This window comes from Pan troglodytes, chromosome 6 (assembly GCF_028858775.2).
Source record: "Pan troglodytes isolate AG18354 chromosome 6, NHGRI_mPanTro3-v2.0_pri, whole genome shotgun sequence".
Lineage (NCBI taxonomy): Eukaryota > Metazoa > Chordata > Mammalia > Primates > Hominidae > Pan > Pan troglodytes.
Window position 1 is genome coordinate 129900457 of NC_072404.2, and position 19400 is coordinate 129919856.

At 33.5% G+C, this 19400-nt stretch overlaps 1 protein-coding gene across 21 annotated transcripts in view; it reads left to right on the plus strand.

Moving 5' to 3' along the window:
* Positions 1-19400, plus strand: part of FOXP2 (forkhead box P2) — a 604165-nt gene that overhangs the window by 445723 nt on the left and 139042 nt on the right. For 5 of the 21 annotated variants that reach the window (XM_063813772.1, XM_063813773.1, XM_063813775.1 and 2 more), the window contains one exon: positions 3540-3597. The exons of the other annotated variants lie outside the window; for them this stretch is intronic. The gene's annotated coding sequence lies outside the window, so the exon portion shown is untranslated. The remainder of the gene's footprint in view (positions 1-3539; positions 3598-19400) is intronic. 21 annotated transcript variants of the gene reach the window in all.

The following is a 19400-nucleotide window of genomic DNA, read 5'->3' on the forward strand; positions in this document are numbered from 1 at the left end:
TGTATATATACAGGAAATTATTACATTTGCATATGTAGGTAATTTTAATTCATAAAGAGAATTCATTTTATCTTCTTAAAGGAGAAAAAAATAATATTCTATTGGCATACATTTTAAAAGTTTACAAGGTAACTCCTTGCAAAAAATACATAGGAACCATATTTGGTGTACATAGGCATAAAGAATTTTGCATAAAACCCCCTTGTGGGATTTTATTCATACATAGGTTGAAATGTAAAATTTTTTTCTTAAAAGCAAAGTTATAGTAAAATGGTGTGGAAGGAAACAAAGAAGTCTTAGACAACCCTTCCGCAGTTGTATCCAAGTGACAAATGCAGAAAACTTCGAGGATTGCCAAAAAAACTGTTTGAGTTTGCCAAGGAGTTATTGCTGTTGCTACAGTTATAAAAACACATTCTGGAGTTTGTTGTCCTTACTCACTATGTTTGTCCTGTGAAATTGATAGTATGTATGTCTTTTAAAGTAACTTTTGTTACATAATATAATCCTTGTTTTATGCAGTCTTCTTAACCAAAATATGTGGGACATTTTCTTGGGTGGGGGGGAACATTTTTGAGTTATATTTTTTGACTGTTTGGAAGGTAAATTCTGGAATTGCATAAAACATCTCTCAAAGTGTTCACCAGCTCTGTTGAAAGATAAGTAATGCTTTTTCCTGAATCATGTGTTATATACATGTCTAATAAGGCAAATTTAGTTTTTTAACATCTCTTGTGGCTTTAACAAAAAAAAAAAACAAAAACAATTTTTTATGGCCCAGCTGTCTGTTTTTATTTTCAGGTGTACTTACAGATGTTAGTAACTAAGTCTTACATGATGGCCTTCTGGAGCTTAGTTTGTATAAGAGAGAATTATAAGCTACTGATCTATACAATCCAAAAATTAGTTATTACCTAAAAACTGGATAAAATGTATGGTCCCTAAACAAATTTGAGATAAGAACCGATTTTCCTGGGAACAAAGTCATCTGTGGAGGGTGGGTGAGAAGAAGAGGGACTTGGGGATAAGGGATGTTTCAACAGAGTACAGATGTCTGCCATGACTGGAAATGAAAGTTTTATTTAATCACCCTGAGTTTAAGATTCTTTTCAGTTTTTTTTTCTCTTTTAAAAGCAACTTCACATTCCTTTGTTTTAACTAATGAATAATTCTGTGTCACTTTCCTCACCATCATATTCTTCCCCAATTTATAATGGGAGCGTAGGTGTAGTATTTCCATGGAGTTATCTGATTCCATGAGAGTCTCTTCATGCATTTACATGACAGAGAAAAATTTACATAGAAGTCACAGAAGATAGCAAATGAAATGTTTATCCTCACTATGGCTTCAGAGTGGGAATTTTGCTTTCTTGTTGGAATAGAAAAGGAGAATTAGATGCTGGCAACATAAGCAAAAGATAGGAATGAAGTTACTGTTTTGAGTGTCTAAAAAACACTATATATTTTCCTAATTCTATTTTATCATATTTCTTGACAAAATAGAGGAATTCGCAGTTGCTTCTTCCTCTCCAAAGCTAAGTCCAGTAGAAGTTTCTATATTGCTGGTTACCAGGGTATCTCTGGAAAGAATGGCTGGGCTTTAGTTTTTCTTTTCTTTTTTTTTTTTTTTTTTGTTGTTGTTGTTGCATTGAAAGGCAAGATTTGATACTTGGACTAAAATATACGTACTTTTCCTTACAAAATACCCACAATAGAATGTGGGAATATTAATGGCTCTAAAATAAGAAATTGTTGTTTGTTTATCAATGCATAAGTAAAATTTTGAGCAGAAGTGTCCAGTTTTGTTGTTTTAGCATAAAAGAATGATTATAACTATTATAAATACCTTTTAACAATTGCAGTTGCTGACCATGATTACAAAGACTTTCATTGTGTCACTTGTTTTTCATTTTGTGATGCATATTAATCTGAATTTATCTCCATTGTTTAGACTGTAAAACTAGCATTTCAGTATTAGTTTGTAATTTTAATGAGATCTCATGCCAAAATATCATAGGAATGAGAAGTTGAGTTTTATGAATGAGAATTTAGGGATATTGAATGAGACTTATTCACCAAAATATACACTGCAATTAATAAAATGTGAGCCTTCATTTTTAGTATTTCATAGGACTTGATAAGCTTAGCAACTGGAGACACGCTGGGATTGTATTAAAACTCTAATAAAAGCTTAACAGCATTTGATACTAGCTTACACATCTGTTGTCAAACAGGAATATTAGGTAATGCTTATCCTTGTATCTTCAAATATTATTTAGCATGAGTTGCACTATTTGCCACTTATGTTTTTAAAAAGGGTACGATGTTTTCATTAAAATTTTCAATAATTTGATATGAAATTAACATTTTAAAAGTTTTCTTATATAATTCTCTCAAAATTTATATCTTTTTCTACTTAACCAAGTGTTTAACCAAACATTCATAATAGATTTAGTGTATTATCTTTACATTTCAAAAGGATAATTGAAAATGTTTCAAAATCTGTAGGTGCAAGGCAAGATATTTGGTATTAATCGATTATGATGGTTCTTAATATGTCAGGCATAACATCTTTAGAGGACCAAAAGAGATACTTTGTATTTTTTATTTTGAAGTATAGTTTTGATAGAGAACTATTTTATAAAGTTTGAAAGAAAATACAGATTTCAAAACCTGTTTTGATGGCTCAAGTCACAAGAACAATATTCAGTTGCTTGTTAACATTCACCTGAATTTCTTTTCTCTGTTAAGAAGTGGTGGCCAGATTTGAAGTGTGTCATGGTACAGAGTCTATTTTTAGTAGACTAGTATTTATCTACTATTATTTTTCATTTACATTTGTTCAGGATTTTGTGCTACGGATGGCATAGATATTAGCATGTCTAATGCAAAATGGAAAGAAGAAAACATCACATCTGACAAGCTTGAGTGCCAATTGTAGTAGTGATTTCACTTTCATGTATAGATATCTGAATATATGTATTTGAAACATGTTTACATAATCTCATTACATGAAACACCAATTGAATAGGTGCAATCAGCAAGTACATTGATTAATGGCATATTGATGAATAATATATAAAGATTGTGATGCAAATGGGAGCCAATATTAACTTAAGCATTACCAGATGTTTCTGCTTTACATTCTTACTGTGTATCCCAGAAAACATATCCTAATAATAACAGCCAAAGACAGCTTCTCACTTTAATTTGTTTTATTTATTTAAATCTACTCCTAGCACTACCTAGACTTGATATGTTCATAGTGATCCATAATGAGGAAAGTTAGCCAAAAAGAATAATACTTAATCCTTTCAATTTCATGAAACTAATTTTCAGTTTAGAAAGAGTAAGTTAACACATCACCCCACACACACACAAATGCCAACATGCACATACACACATGCACACTTCCATAATCTGTAAATTTTAAAAAATTTTTGTAAAATACATTTTCAATTTTCTAGCCTATGACAAATCTACTTAATTTAGTTTAGATATGAAAATTGGTCGCATTATTGTTCTTGTTACATTTACAGCCATGAGACAGACTTGTGGTTCTTCAACAGCTGTGCAGAGCAGAGACGTAAATTTAAGGTAAATGCCATTGCTTTGCTATCTTAGATGAATATTAGTTTTTAGCATTGTAATCACTTCCTTCATTGTAGGTTAATATATAATATAAAGTTCTCCTTTCTAATAGGTAATTGAATTATAAAATTTTTATAATTCTGTCTTAAGAAGTTCAAGAATGGAATAGTAAAAAGCAAAAGAGAATTAAACTTGGGGGTCTTATTCTGACTCTGCCACAAATAGTTATATAAGTTTGAGGAAGTTACTTAACATCTTTAAAATAAAGACGTTGGGCTAACTGATGAACAAGATCTTAAATTCCATGGTTAAATATTTATTTTGTTTTCATTTTGAAGTAAGTGAGGTATATTAATTTTTCAGGATTGGGTATATCTTGTTGGATATTAGCTTATGAAGTAAGGATTATGTTTTTGTTTGCTTGGTTTTTGTTACAAAACATTTGTTTATTAACATGCCCCATCCAGAAACCGTGCCTTGGAAACAAAGAATTAAAGCCCATATGTATGGAAAACCATTGCGCAAATATAATTCTGTATATCTGAGGAAGCTTTGTTTTGTTTAATGCCTTGAAATATTATAAATTGAATTTATGAGAAATGTAAGCTACATAAAAATTATTTAACCAATGTATTTACTTTAATAATCTACATTGAAATATGTTTTGATATAATGCAACTTAACATTATTTTTACTTTACTATTTCATTCCAAATTGTTAAAAATAACAAAAGCTGACAAAACCAGAAATTCTATAGTAAACTAATTAACAATACTGAAATTCCATATCATATGTAAAAAATCAAGAATAAGTTATAAAAGTTTATAATTTGTAAAATATTCTGGAGGAAAATACTAACTTATATGGGATATAGAATCAGGCATTACAAAATGTATTTTAGGAAATGATAACATTTTATTTATGTAGTGATAAAGAATGAAATTGAATATTTCTTTTTCAATATTACTTTTAAATATAATGTAGAAGAAGTGGAGAGAAGCTAAGCCACATTTTATTCCAAATAAAAGCAGCATTGCCAGAAAAATTGAGATACGGGTTTAAATAGAGCGATCTATTATGATGCCAGAAATTTAGAAATAAGTTTTTAAAGATATTCTTTACTATTTATATTTTCTGTGTATTGAAAAATGAACAGGAGGTCTAATACATTATTTCTTGATCATAAAAAAAAGAATTTAATTCAAATACTGTTTACAAGAACAGACTATGTCTTGTGTGGCTCTTATTTTCCCATTCCAGTGAAGAACATTTCTTAAAAGCAGCATGAAATAGGCAAATTTAAAAGAATGTTATAGAATACAATTTTTGTTAAACTATGATGATGTTTCTATCCATGACCAGCTGCTCAAGGCTGATACCCTGTGGAGGAGGGTCTGGGACATTGAGCTCATTACTACTGAGCATGCTTGTGTGGAAAACTTACCGTATGATCTACTCATGGCATATAGAAGAAAGAACCATGTGTTTTAGATCTGAAGCCTGCCCTTGCCATTAATAGGGCTTTGGATAGAATAACCTGATCTCTTTGGAGCCTGTTTCCTCATCCCTAAAATAGGAATAAAGATACCCAACCTTTCAAGATTGCAGTGAAGACCAAAAATTATATTATGTAAAGTACTTACCATAAATCCTTGGATAAGGAGTTAATAAATAATTACCATTATGCTAGCCTCCAGGAAATTGGTATTTAATTCAAGGTTACGATATATATTCTATATCATAGCATTTGGCCGTAATTTGTTACTATTCCCAGCTATTTCAATGATTTGAAGTATGCCCTTGTTGTAATTGTGTGTTTTAAGGAATACTAGAGTGTTTTCCCCTGCTATAGGCTCCCGCCACATATACACTTCACACTCTCCAAACATAAACTTATATTTTAATGTTTATCTTCTCTATTAAACTGTAAGCGATATGACAGCAGGAATCATGAATTCCCTACTCTTCTCTAGTGCCTAGCACAGTGCTTGGTGAATAATAGAGCTCAATAAATGAACTTGTTGAAACAATGAATAAGGAGGAGATTGTGCTGAGTGGAGCAAAGGAGATTTGGAGGAGGAAAAAAAACATCCATTCATTCAGTATAAATTGAGTGATTATTTATCATGTGTAATGTCCTCAGGGACTTATGACTTAGTTGAGGAGATATTCAGAGTTGCGCACAAATAAAAACATTATTGGCCACAGTGGATGTGCTGTAGAAATGGGAAAAACAGAAAGAACAATAAGCATTTAAAAAAGAAAATTAACAATTCAGGCTACAAGTGGTCAGGGAAGACTTTGTAGAGAAGGTAGCATGTATGTTGGGCTTAAAGAAAAGGAATTTGGTAGATAAAGGAATTTTTGATGGAGAATTTTTTTAAAGATATCATCAAAGATGTAGACATAGGAAATTCTGAGATCTGGTTAGGCAAGTGTAAGTAGTTTGTTTTGATCAGCCTAGAGATATCATACTAATGGAATAATGAATGGGTTGGGGGTTAGAAATACACATCGCTGATTGTATAGAGCTTAAAATGTCAAGCCAAGAAGTCAGTATTTTATAGATTGGGTAGAAGGGGCTATTAAAGTTTTTTGATGAGGAAGTGAAATTATCAAAGCAGTGGTCTGTGAAGATAGCAATGGAACATTTGGAGGATATTTTCAGGGAAGGGAATTCTGAGAAACCTGGAATAAGGATAATCCTTTAAAAACTATTTAGGTAGGCATGATGATGACTTAAGCTTTAGACATGTTGAGTTTGAGGAGATGGCAAGACAAGAAAGTAGAAATAGCTAGCTTTTAGCAAATTTGAAAGAAAGCTTGACAGAGGGGTCAAGACTAAAGAGAAACATTTGGGGTACAACACAGAAGTGATAGATGAATCCATGGTAGTAGAGGAGATTTCTGAAAAAGGTAATTTGAAAAGAGGAGCTCAGTAACATTCACATTTTTTTAGAGCAAGAAGAAAAAGCAGAAGAGACAAGAGGGGACTAGAGCAATCAAATTAGCATTGGATTTATTAAGGAAGGTCAACAAAAGGGAGAGTTTATAAAATTTAAGGCTTTTCAGCCACATCAAGCAATGTCCACAGGAAGGAGAACATTTTTGCATAAACACTGTTTAGTTGATTGCAACACAGATACTTTTAAATCCCCCTCATTCTTCATCATTCATCAGTAACTCTTAGGATCTGCAGTAGTAATGTGATCAATAATGAATAGAGAAAAATCATGCTTTAACATGGATGATAAATAGAAAATAGGGAATTAATAAATGTACTTTTGCTTCTCAGATTGCAGTGAAAGAAAATGTATGTTGCATATATAATACTGAACTTCCATAAATTAAATATGGAAGAACTTTGCTATTTAGGAGGCCAAATTTTCGCTTTTCTTAGCTACCCAAGCACTTGCTTCTTTCTGTAATCCATTAGGATTTTAAGTATATATTCCCTTGACTTCTCTACCTTAACTAAAGTGAGAGCAAGAAAGAAATAGAACATTAATATTGTTATGGGAGCTCTCTATAGGATTTAAGACTTAGGCTGTGAATTTTATCTTAAGATGTTTGGAAGTGTTATACAAGCTAAATTGAATGACAAAGTGAAGAACAGTGTCAGCACATGATTAAAGACAAAAAGTAAAATTATTTTGAAATTTACTTACATTTAAGATTATTTGTGTTTCCTCTGTGGATTCTATTTATATATTTCTATCAACCCACCTTCCACATTTCTATTGGTTTTCTTAAAATGTTTCTGCTCCCTTCACCTTTTCTACTGCTTTCTTTTCTCCTTTACCATTTTATTTTCTTCTCTCATGATGTAATCTTGTCTATTTTACTTTATTGCTGTGTCTTTGGTCCCATAAGAACACAGAAACTTTAACTATCTGTAACTATCTAATTCTATCATGAACCTAAAAGATATTCTAACATATCATTTTACTAACAAAATAAAACTGTGCCCATTCTTACAATCCAGTATCTAATATTTAATTCTTGTCTTACACCAAGAATAGTTTGTGCTATTTAAGTTGGAGTTTCAATAGGAAAGCACTTCTCCACTTGAGTATCTCAGCTACTTAGAAGAACCTGGAACCCGAAGGCTTTTTCCTTTTCTTTTTAGTGCTAGAAATCTCCTGTTATGACATTTATAGTGGCTTTTTAAAAAATTGTCATCAGAGTGGCTTCATTGTTCCTTAATCTTTTGGTCTGCTTTTTCAGAAAATCTATTACAAAATGAATATTTAAACTAGAATTGCTTGGGATAGTTGTATTAAATGGTCAGTTCTTCTAAGAACATCTAAGATTGTGCTGATTGTGATTATTTTAGTAATGCTGAATTTGGAAGCACAGCATTTGGAAAGATGAAACAAATGTGGAATAAATTTTTTTGTTTTTGTTTTTTGTTTTTTGTTTTTTTTTGAGGCAGAATCTCACTCTGTCACCCAGGTTGTAGTGCAGTGGCAAGATTTCCTCTCACTGCAACATCTGCCTCCTGGGTTCAAGAAATTCTCCTGCCTCAGCCTCCTGAGTAGCTGGGGTCACGGGCATGCACCACCACGCCCAACTAATTTTTGTATATTTAGTAGAGACGGGGTTTCACCCTGTTGGCCTCGAACTCCTGACCTTAAGTGATGCACCCACCTTGGCCTCCAAAAGCGCTGGGATTATAGCATGAGCCACCATACCCGGCCTGTTCTTTCAAAATATTTAAGTCACCCTATCTTAATATGAAAATCATATAAGCTCATTACAAGAATCTAACATGATTTTAAGTTAAATTATGTTTGGTCACTAAGTTCCTTTTCCCAAAGGCACTTGATAAATGCTAATAAATTACTATAGTATAGTGGATTTTTCAAAATGAAAATTGTATTCTCTGTTTAGATGAGGTAGAAACCACTCATAAGAACTAATTATAGTAGAATTATAGTAGACCGTCAACATTCACAATGTGTATACCCATAGATCTTCATGAATCCTCAAATTAAAAAAAAATTCCATTTCAAAAATTTGGTGAGGTTTGTGCAGACTTTCTTGTATACTGTCCTTGTTTTGAACCAAGCTACCATTGCCTTATACAAAGTCTAATACAAGTTAACAACTTTAAAAATTTCAATAAAATTTGCCCTGTGATTAATTTTAAATTTTCAAAAAAGAAACTTTTTTTACATTATAGGTTCTCCTACATTAGTGAGGTAGATAACAGCAAAGCTACATTAGTGATAGAAAAATCCATATGAGTTTAGGAATTAGGTTATGTGTGTGAGAAGTCAGCAATCTAAAGACCAGATCAACTTTTTAGCTACTCGATTGTTTCATGGCTTGAAGAACTACACAGGTGCAATGTCTAGAGACTTAGAGATCACATGTAAATAACCACACAAATCCATAACATCTGTGAATTTTAAAGCTCTATTCTACCAAATCTTGCCATCTCTCATCTATGTTCACCCAAAGTGAACAAACAAGTATCCCCTACTTTCCTTGTTATTTTATTGAAGACTTGAGAGAAGTTCCCTGTCTTAAAATTTTTATCCTCCTTAATTGTAAATCTCCACTGGCATCAATTAATTACCGGGAAATGTTCCTTCAGAGTAAAAGTTGCCTAGCATGTTTTTTTCTTTTTCTTCTTCATTTTCTTTTTCTTAATAGAGACAAAGTCTCACTATGTTGCCCAGGCTGGGCTCTAAATCCTGGGCTCAAGTGATTCTTCTGCCTCAGCCTCCCAAGTGTCAGGGTTATAGTCATGAGCCACAGCACCCAGCCTCTAGCATGCTTTTTAAGGGAATAGGGAAAGGCCGTGTCTTGAGTGTGAAGAGACCTCTCACAAATATTGAGTAAATCAGTAGAGACTTTAATGGCCATTCATTGTTTCCTAGTTTGGTTCAGGGATTCTGAACTAAGGATTTTATGCGCCCCCACCCTGCCCCCACCCAGTTAGAGAGCCTCTGTCTAAATCCAGTTAAAGGTCTTGAATCACATCAAGCTGTGGCTAAAAGTATTTTGGTTTTTAAGTTTGTCATTTGATTGTGCCTATTTTTACAGTTTTAAATTTTATCAGTATAGACACAGAACCTTTAATACCTAATAGTTAAGCATTTTGATAACACAAAATACACAGAAAATTCCTTTGCATAGTATATAAATTCTTACACTTTTAATGCTGACACTTACATTGCTGTAAAAGCTGCCACCTTGACATCTTCTACTGCTAGTGCTACTGCACGTTCTCAAGTGACAAACCAAGGAACACATTGAACATTATGATGTGCTGACATGAAGAAATCTGTTGTCTCACAGAAAGACTGTAGCAAATTCTTGGATAGAATATCTCTGTAAAAGCAAACAAACATAAAAGACAAAATTATTCTCTCTACATTCTACCTTCTTCCCATAGAATCCAGCATTTAAAACATATTAACTGGTGATTCAACTATGACTAAAATTATAGTTTCTCAAAATCATGGCCATCATTTGAAGTTTTCCTTCATTTCAGGAGAATTTATTTTCCTTAATCAATAACAATCACCACTGCCATACACAGTCTTAGAGGATGTTTATACAATTCATTTTCAAGTCTAAAAAATTACTTGCAAGTCTTATAAAAATGGAGATCTTGGGTCTATCCCAGACTACTGAATTAAAATTGAGGAATGAGGGATGGAATCTTTGGAAATAAAGATATTTAAAACTCTCCAGGAGATACAATACAGTTGGCTTACAATACAGCTGGCCTACAGAGTAGTATATAGGAACCCTGAACTATTCTCTTTTGGAACAAGAAAACAGTGAACCCCAAATTCTATTAATATACTATATGATTTTCTCTCTCCGGGATTCAGTTGTCCAACCCTTGCAATGAAAAGGCTGAACTAGTGATACTTCAGGTTACTTCCAGATGCAGCAGTTATTGAATCTCAGCCCAGCACTAACTTTTGTTTGTTTATATATTTATTGTCTAAATCTGAACTAATTAAAAAGGATTCTGAGCAGGTTTCTTGAGATGTCTCTCTCTGATCAGCCTTTTCAGGATCATTTCCAACAATATTGTCAGAATTTTATTTTTACTATTATGATTTCTTATGTAAAATCTTCAGTAATGAACTCATTCCCTTCTTATCTTTAATTTTTAAAAATAATATCTGCATCCTAAACTCCTCAGTATATATCTGCTACGCTCAATGGGCTTCCCTTTGGTATTAGAAACCTTAAGAAAAGATGGATTGTATAGTATCAATCAATAGATTGATAGTTGTCTGCTGCAATGGCTCTGGCACTCTGATCTCATTGTCCATTACCTGGTTATTACATGTTATATGAGCTGCAATATCAAACTACTTATAGTTACTCAAACATCGGTTCATGTCTCCATGCAGCTGGCCTTCCCTTCTTTTTTCTCAATAGGGCTTTCTTCACCTTTTCATCTAGAAATCTTTTTTGCATCTTTTAAATTTCAATTGTGTGTCAACTACTTGGTGAAGTCTCCTTTAATATCCTCCCCATCCTCACCAGCACACACACACTATGTGGAATTAATTATTCCCTTCCATATATTACTTATATGTCTTGTTAATGCATCTATTCTTATATGTATAACACCGAATCATAATTACTATAAGCTTCTTGAGGGCCAAGACTGTGCCTTATTCATCTTCACATTTCCACTATCTGGCCCATCATAGGTTTTCCATAAATTTGTTGAGTCTATAGACCAGTGTTTGTATATAACTCTATCAAGCCCCTCTTTTCTCCTAGGCTCCAGATGTGTTTTTTCACTTTCTTACTGGGGCATCTCAACCTAGATCAACATATTCCAAAGTGAAGTTATTTGTTTTTCCTTACCCAGTCCAATGTTTTCATCAGCTTTTCCTGACGCCATTGTGTAGACTCCAGCCATTAAGCCCTTCTGATCTGTTAGTGTCATATTCCTCTGCCCTAATCATGTAAAAATTGCCCTGTTCTTCAACCCCAGCATGTCACAAAAGGCTTTTCATAGACTGGTGCTATGCACCATCATACACCTGATACATTACAACCATGACTTAATCCTTACTGCTCTCCAAACATACTATTTATTTGTTCATTTATTCATTCATTCATTCATTCATTCACAAATGAATAGGTTGTTTTACATATGCCAGGCATTTTGCAGGGCATCATTAACTATGCAAACTTTGATACCAACTTGTTTTTGTTCCTGCTTCTCATCTGTTTAGAAGGTCATTCCAACACCCCTTATCTGATTGGCAAACTCCTATACATACTTTGAGGCCCCTAATCCCTGGAGTCTTCTCTGATGCATCAAAAAGAAAAAAAAGATCCCTCCTCACACAAGTGAATATCCAGAATTGCATTTTTATTTTATTATCCCAAATATACTAGTTACAAAGATAGATTATACCATATTTTATTACAGTTATCTGATTACTTCTCTAGCTCAATCGCAGACTCTAAATCGTTTCATGTCAGAGATTGCATTTTATTCATGTTTATAACTTCACTTCTTACCACAATGCTTGACACATGGTAGATGCTAAATAAAATTCTTGCCAAATTGAATTGGATTTTGCAAACTGTATTGCTCCTTCTCTGTCCTATAAGACTACAGTATCACTTCCATTCAACTGATGAAACAAGTATTAAAGTATGATGATTTATCAGGTTATCTGTTTTTGTAGAAAAAAACTTAGAAGCAGATATGAATATCATTAGAAGACATGATTCCGGTCACATTATCCAACTCTCATATTACTACTTTGTCTGCTTCCGTTAGGCAGGCTCTTTATGAAATACTATTTCTAATGATTCCTTTTCTTGGCTAGATAGCATAAAACATACTTTTTTAGCAATAACAATTGATTCTTTTTTATCTTTATCTAAATATTTTCTTCTTTGATTCTATCTTCTGTTTTATGAATTTTATACACACATTGTTTGCTTACAATAAATCCCTTACTTCCTACCTATTTTCTGAACAAAATATACTCCTCATTGCTCTATATTAATCATGTTTCTAATGCCACTACGTATCAATGATACTTGCACTAGGGAACCGGAAGTGAGATACCTGCTTGAGAAAATGGTATTAGAAATATATGTGATTGGCCCAGGGCTGTGGCTCACGCCTGTAATCACAACAGTTTGGGAGGCCGAGGCGGGCGGGTCACGAGGTCAGGAGATCAAGACCATCCTGAATAACACGGTGAAACCCCGTCTCTACTAAAAAATTACAAAAAATTATCTGGGCGTGGTGGCACGTGCCTGTAATCCCAGCACCTTGGGAGGCTTAGACAGGAGAATTTCTCAAACCCGGGAGGCGGAGGTTGCAGTGAGTTGAGATCATGCCACTGCACTCCAGCCTGGGCAACAGAGGGAGACGTCGTCTCAAAAAAAACAAACAAACAAACAAACAAAAAAGAAATATATGTGATTACAAGTAAGATGATGTGAGGGTTTCTCAAATATCAAGAAACTATACTTCCTACACGATTTATTGGTATATAATTTTTATGATTTAATTATATCTATTGCCTCAGCCACATGAATTATATATGTTTCCACTAAAATATTATCTAAATTTACTATGAAGTTTATTAGCTACTCTATTTAGGATTATAGATTTTATCTTTGTCACGAAACATGAACTCCATAGACAAGTAGTCCAGAGCTGACTGGTACAACTGCTCAAGGATGAGACAGAGGACCAAGGTTCCTTTTAGCTAGCTTCCTGCTCTGCCCCTATGTAGCTTTTGTCTTCATGGCCACAAGATAACTCTCCTTCCTCCAAGCATTATGCCCATGTTTTAGGCAAAAAGAAGGGAATGACAAAACAGAAAGGGCAAAATAAAAATAGGTGCAGACCAGCTGCAGCTGTCCCCTTTAATAACCAGCTTTCTCAGAAGCCTCAAACAGTGACTTCTGTTTCTCTTTCACCATCCTGAACAATATCATATGAATACCCATCACTTCAACTGAGTCTATGAAGCTGATCATGTTTAGTCAGGCACTTTGTCACATTGAACAAAGTTGGGGCTCTTTTGGTAGAGAAAAATAGAAGGATGAATTTTGGGGCAAACATCTAGCAACTTCTGCAACCAATAGTTTACCAAATATATTAGTACTGACTCATGGGACCCTAGGGATATGTGAAAAGAGATGTTATGACTTGAAATACTTTAGTGAAATAAATTTTGTTTTTTTCCTAGGAAAATTTAGAAATATGCAAACCTGTGTATTAATGTGACTAAAGTTCAGTGGGTTATAGGGTTTTAAGTTTTAATATTTTTATTTATACTTAAAATGTTATTAAAGACTCAGTATATACTCAGCACTAGGTAAAGAACAATACAAAGTAAACTATGCAAAGATGATTCTTTCCCTCCAGGAAGTTACTGCTGAATGTTGGCAGTGCTGATGAGGGATTCTGATGGAACATATGTAAGCAGTGGAACAAACACTGGATAGTTTAACTAAATGAAACGTTTGCATATTTTGCAAGTAGAGAAGCAAATGTTTTTTGAAGGGTGGGGAAAAAATCATAGAAGATGAATTTTAAACAAGTTCAGAGCAGAAAAATGTTTCATTTAGCTATTACATATTAGATTCTGGTATCATTGGAACACTTCAGAAAGTCTTAACATTCCTCCCAGCTGCAGTGAAGTAACACATGTTCCATAAATTCTCTGTATTTCCTGCAGCAATTACTATAACCACCTATACTGCAAAAATTGATACTTTTGGGGTACCTAGAAGAAGGTTCAAGGAAACCTTGCTTTCTCTTACCCCAAACTTCCATTGACACATACTGCTGTGTTCTACGTTCCAGATACTTTGCCCCAGTGATCATTCATTTTGTTCCCACATAAACCCCAGAATTGATTGGTACTGTCCATATATTCCTTTTGAAGAATCTGAGAGCCAGAAAGTTTTAGTACATTTCCCAAGTACCTAGGGTCAAACTTCAGTTCTGTCCGATTACAAGGTCTCTTTTTTCCCCCACCCTTTTCAGGGTGTATTTGAAATAAATGAATCATATCCTTGGGAATTCTTGGTTTGGGGGAATAGAAGGAGGACAGGAAGGGCAGAAATATTTTATTCTGTAAAGGCTGACATCTTATTGAAGGCTGCCCCATTCTGGAGGATGGAGGAAGAATGTGAAGTCTCTATGCTATATGTGACTCTGCCCAGCCAAACCAGGATTATTCTTGGACATGTTTGTCATCACTTCATCCAGGGCACCATGAGAATAAGAATTAGTCATTGGTTTGGCCCTGAGATGCTGTAAATGCATAATGATTTTTAATAATCAGACCTCTCATAATAGGTCTTGCATGCTTTCCAGTAATTATCCAGGATGAAATTAAAATGAACTTAGTCCATCTTTTTTAAACTTGTGGTTTGTGGAATTTGTGCCATTGGATTTTGTCTTTCAAATTAAAAAAAATAGTATAATAAACCTTTCTTTAGAGAAATACATTATAAATGTGGAAAACAAAATAGGCCAATAACGACATCATTTTTATTCTCTGTAGCAAAACTGTTATGAAAGGTTTGTCTACCTGATTTTATCAGTTTTTCTTTTATGTGGTTCCTTCTAACTTTAATTTTAATATTTATTTGCAGTAAGGCATTTTGTGTCTCATAGGCCAGTAAGTTAAACTCTTAATACCAAGGCAGGTATATGGTAGACTGGGTGCAAGGTAATGAGGAGAGGGAAATATGTTGTACATTGAGAGCTCATCTTCCTTTCTTTTCTTTTTTTTTTTTTGAGATTGAGTCTCGCTCTGTCGCCCAGGCTGGAGTGCAGTGGTGCGATCTCGGCTCACTGCAAGCTCCGCCTCCTGGGTTGACGCCATTCTCCCGCCTCAGCCTCCTGAGTAGCTGGGACTACAGGCGCCCTCCACCACGCCCGGCTAATTTTTGTATTTTTAGTAGAGACGGGGTTTCACCGTGTTAGCCAGGATGGTCTCGATCTCTTGACCTCGTGATCCACCTGCCTCGGCCTCCCAAAGTGCTGGGATTACAGGCGTGAGCCACCGCACCCGGCCTCATCTTTCTTTTGAAGGAGGTATTTCTTTCTTCCTACCTCCCTCTCTCCCACCTTTTCTCTCTCTCTTTCTTTCTTTCATTGCACAAGTCAAAAACAAACAAAAAATCAGCCCACTGTTTAATCTGGTCTTCAAGCTCCATATTGCAACCCCTTTGTTAAATGCTAGAACATTGAAGTTATTCAATGAAGTACAGAAATACATATACATATGCATGAGACTCTGATACACTCTAGTGATTTCTGGTTCCTTGAGGGCATCAGAACTTGTTGGAAGCAATGTGCATTATGGTAAAGTTCTTGATGGAGCACTGATAAATGGGTTACTCAGTGCTAAGATGTATGTCACCATCACTAAAGAGTCAAAATAGCCTCAATTTACAGTATCATGCTAATGCAAATTACTTTAAAAGAAACATCTGTTCTAAGAATAATTGATAGTAAGCAATATTTTTTGAGAACCAAATAAGAAATAATTATGTAAATGTTTGATATGGTTATGTTATTTGGCGTTTCCATACAATAATTTCCAATACTGCTAGACTAAAGCAGAAGTGGCTAATACATCTTTTTTTTCTACCTTTTTGCTTGATATTCCATACAAGTAGATATTTATGTACTAGAAAGAGAGTTCAGGAGAATTGTAGAAATAAATTGAAAAGCTAATCCACAGAATTTCATGTGAAACAAATGATTATCATGCTCCAGAGGAAAAACCACAAACTACACACAAAACAGCAGCATGATTTGCAAAACTGTTTTACAGTATTTCCATGTATTAGAATTTATATTCTCAATCAATCCATCAAAGAAACATGACTAAATGCCCTCGGTATCTTAGACACTTTGCCAGGCAGACACCAGGTACCATAGGGGATTCAAAGATGTTCCTATCCTCAGGGAGTTGACAATCTGGCTAGATAAAAATTCAGAATAATAACCATTCTTCTAAGCCATTTTAAACAAAACTCGTGGTTTGAGGTTAAAAAAAAAACTGCTTGACAGTTATGGCTTTTTAGAGTGTTCTATGGAATAAATTGGGTTTCTCTTTTTTGTGTTTAGTGAATTACCCATCACTTACAGATGAGCAGAATAAGCTAGTCTTCATTTTTCTGCCTCCAGAGGCTTTGTTTGTGGTTCTTTAAAACTTATTTAGGTCTGAGTTCCAGAATTTAAAAGGGATATTTAAGTATGAAAACAAGTCTGAGGTAAGTAATATGATTAGAGGTGATTAAAAGGAAAATGGGAGAGTATCACAAAAGGGTTACCAGATATTTTTTTAAAAAAGAGAGAGAAAAATGTAGAAAAGTATTTTAATAATTTTTTTACATTAAAAAGATTATCATGCTAAGAGTGGCAGGTATTTATTTTTCTTCATTACTGAGACTAACAGTGGAGTAATAGGTGCTGTTTTAACATGAGAAAAATCAGAATACTTGTAAGGTGGACCCTCATACTAGCAAAGGTATCTAAGAGTACGTTTTATGACAAATATTTATAACTACTGTTCTTTGTTCTATTTGAAAATAGCCTTATTTCTAGTGATTAACAAAACAATATGTGCTTTCAAAAATAATTCAGGCAATACAGAAAACTATGAAGAATTGAAATTCACTTGAATTTCAACCTCCCACTGATACTGTTAACACATATTTTACATTGATGTTATCAGAATTTGTGTGTACATTCATAAGGGATCATCATGCCAGGCTAGAAATGTAGGTAGTTTCATATTTTGTAGCTATTTTTAAATGTGAGATTGATGTTTAGGGTATAGCTTACTTTAGGACCATGGAAAAGCAAGAACATGTTTTAAATGACCTGCTGGTATTCCCTTCATGCTTTATAATAAAGGTAAGAGATCAGCCTCTGTGCTATTTGGGAGAGGCACTGGGTTCAAGGTTTGACTCCACCATTTACTGACTGTATGAACTTCAGGAGGGCAGTTCGGTTCTATCGCCTCATTGCCTTTTTCTGTCAACTGGGAAGACATGACTCAAGCTCTAAAATTTTGTTATCTCAATGATTTATTATAGTAAAAGAGTATACCTTCTCAGTAACATATATTTACAAAAAATTATCCTTTTTTATGTGTTATATGCCAAAAGTTTTAACTTTGATAATGAGTTAGTTTTCCCCTTATCAGCAAAAACAAGAAGAAGCAAGATTATTTTAAAAGTTGGAAGTTTATTACTCATTTATTCAGGTTAAAATGTTCTGATACTCGGAGAAAAAGTGAAATTTGTTGTTGGATATAATACAATGTCCATATTCATTACATACTTTATTCCATTATGTTCCACATACCCCTGTGACATGCCAGCTTATCTGTTTAGAGTACTTTTCTGTGTGTTCAATTATATATGTAAGGTTTTTAATGAAGAAAAATAAAATAAGGAATATTTAGAAATATAATTATATAGAGGTCAGGACTGTGAAAATTGCTTTTCTCACAATCACTATAACTTAGCTTTATCACCTAAATTATATAGTAATAAAAATTGTTTTTATACTCCTAGAGTAACCAGTCTGTTCTTGGTAAGAGATTGCAATACATTTATCTAAATAGAAAATAGTTCTCTCTCACAGTCACTTTTCAAACAGTATTTCCCTAGTATGTTTGAAGCCATGTGTGGAAGCATTTTAGATACTGTGAAATTAAAAAAAAACTGACAAAGTATTTTAGGAAAAACCCTTGATCCTATTTATTTATCATAATAGCTGCTCTTCATTCAAACAAACATCAGTGAGTTATGGAAACGAATATAGAGCTGGAGTTAGGATACCCAAGTCTTAACCTGTTACAAAATGCGAGCACTTGGCAAGTTCTTTAACTCTCCTGAGCCTCAGTTTTCTCTTACGTGATGAGGATTGCTGCATAATATACATGAAAATGTCTTAGAAATGTAAACTTCAATTATTTTGTTTAGTATTTTATTTTTCACATACTATGTGAGCTCTTGTAAAAATAAAATTCTGAATGAAATACTGAACTAAGAATTCAGCCATTTAATGTTTACCTCTTCAGACTTCAACATCACTTAAACACATTGACTTCCTTTGTTGCTCCAGTTCATTAATGTACATGCTCTCATTAATTTTTCAAGAAATAAATAACATTTTTAGAAATCTATAACTTCATTTTCTTTTCACAATAGAAGATTAAAGAGAGACAGTTTTGTTGACAGATTACATCTTATATTCCACCAGCTAGAATCTAGCTGAATAATTTAAGTATATGAACTAGAAGAATATGTAACAATAATAAACTGACTTCCTTTTGATAGCTCTGAGGATGTGTTTGAATACACATAAAAACAAGCTGGATCCTTTGAAAGATGAAAGTAAAGTTCTGTTTATTAAGTTTTGAAATATTTGCTAAACATAAATGGAATCCAGTTTTGAAAAAGGAAATATCAAAAAGATACCACAATGATCTATGCTGCAAACACATTTTCAGATAATCTATAGAATTTTGCTCTGTTCTTCATTAATGGATTTGCTATTGATCCTCTGATTGCATTCCTTATTGATGTTTTCTAGGTATATTTTTATTGTGCTTTTAAATCATTTTCATATAAACAAAATACATGTTACTTAAAAACCTCTAGAAATAAAAATCTGTATTATTATGTCAATAACAGAGGATACCAAAAATGTAAGGGATAGCATTATTTGGTATTATGCTTATTCCTCTTTAATATTAACCAAATTTTAAATATGGCTTCTAAAAATTTTTACCATTTTTAGGGTC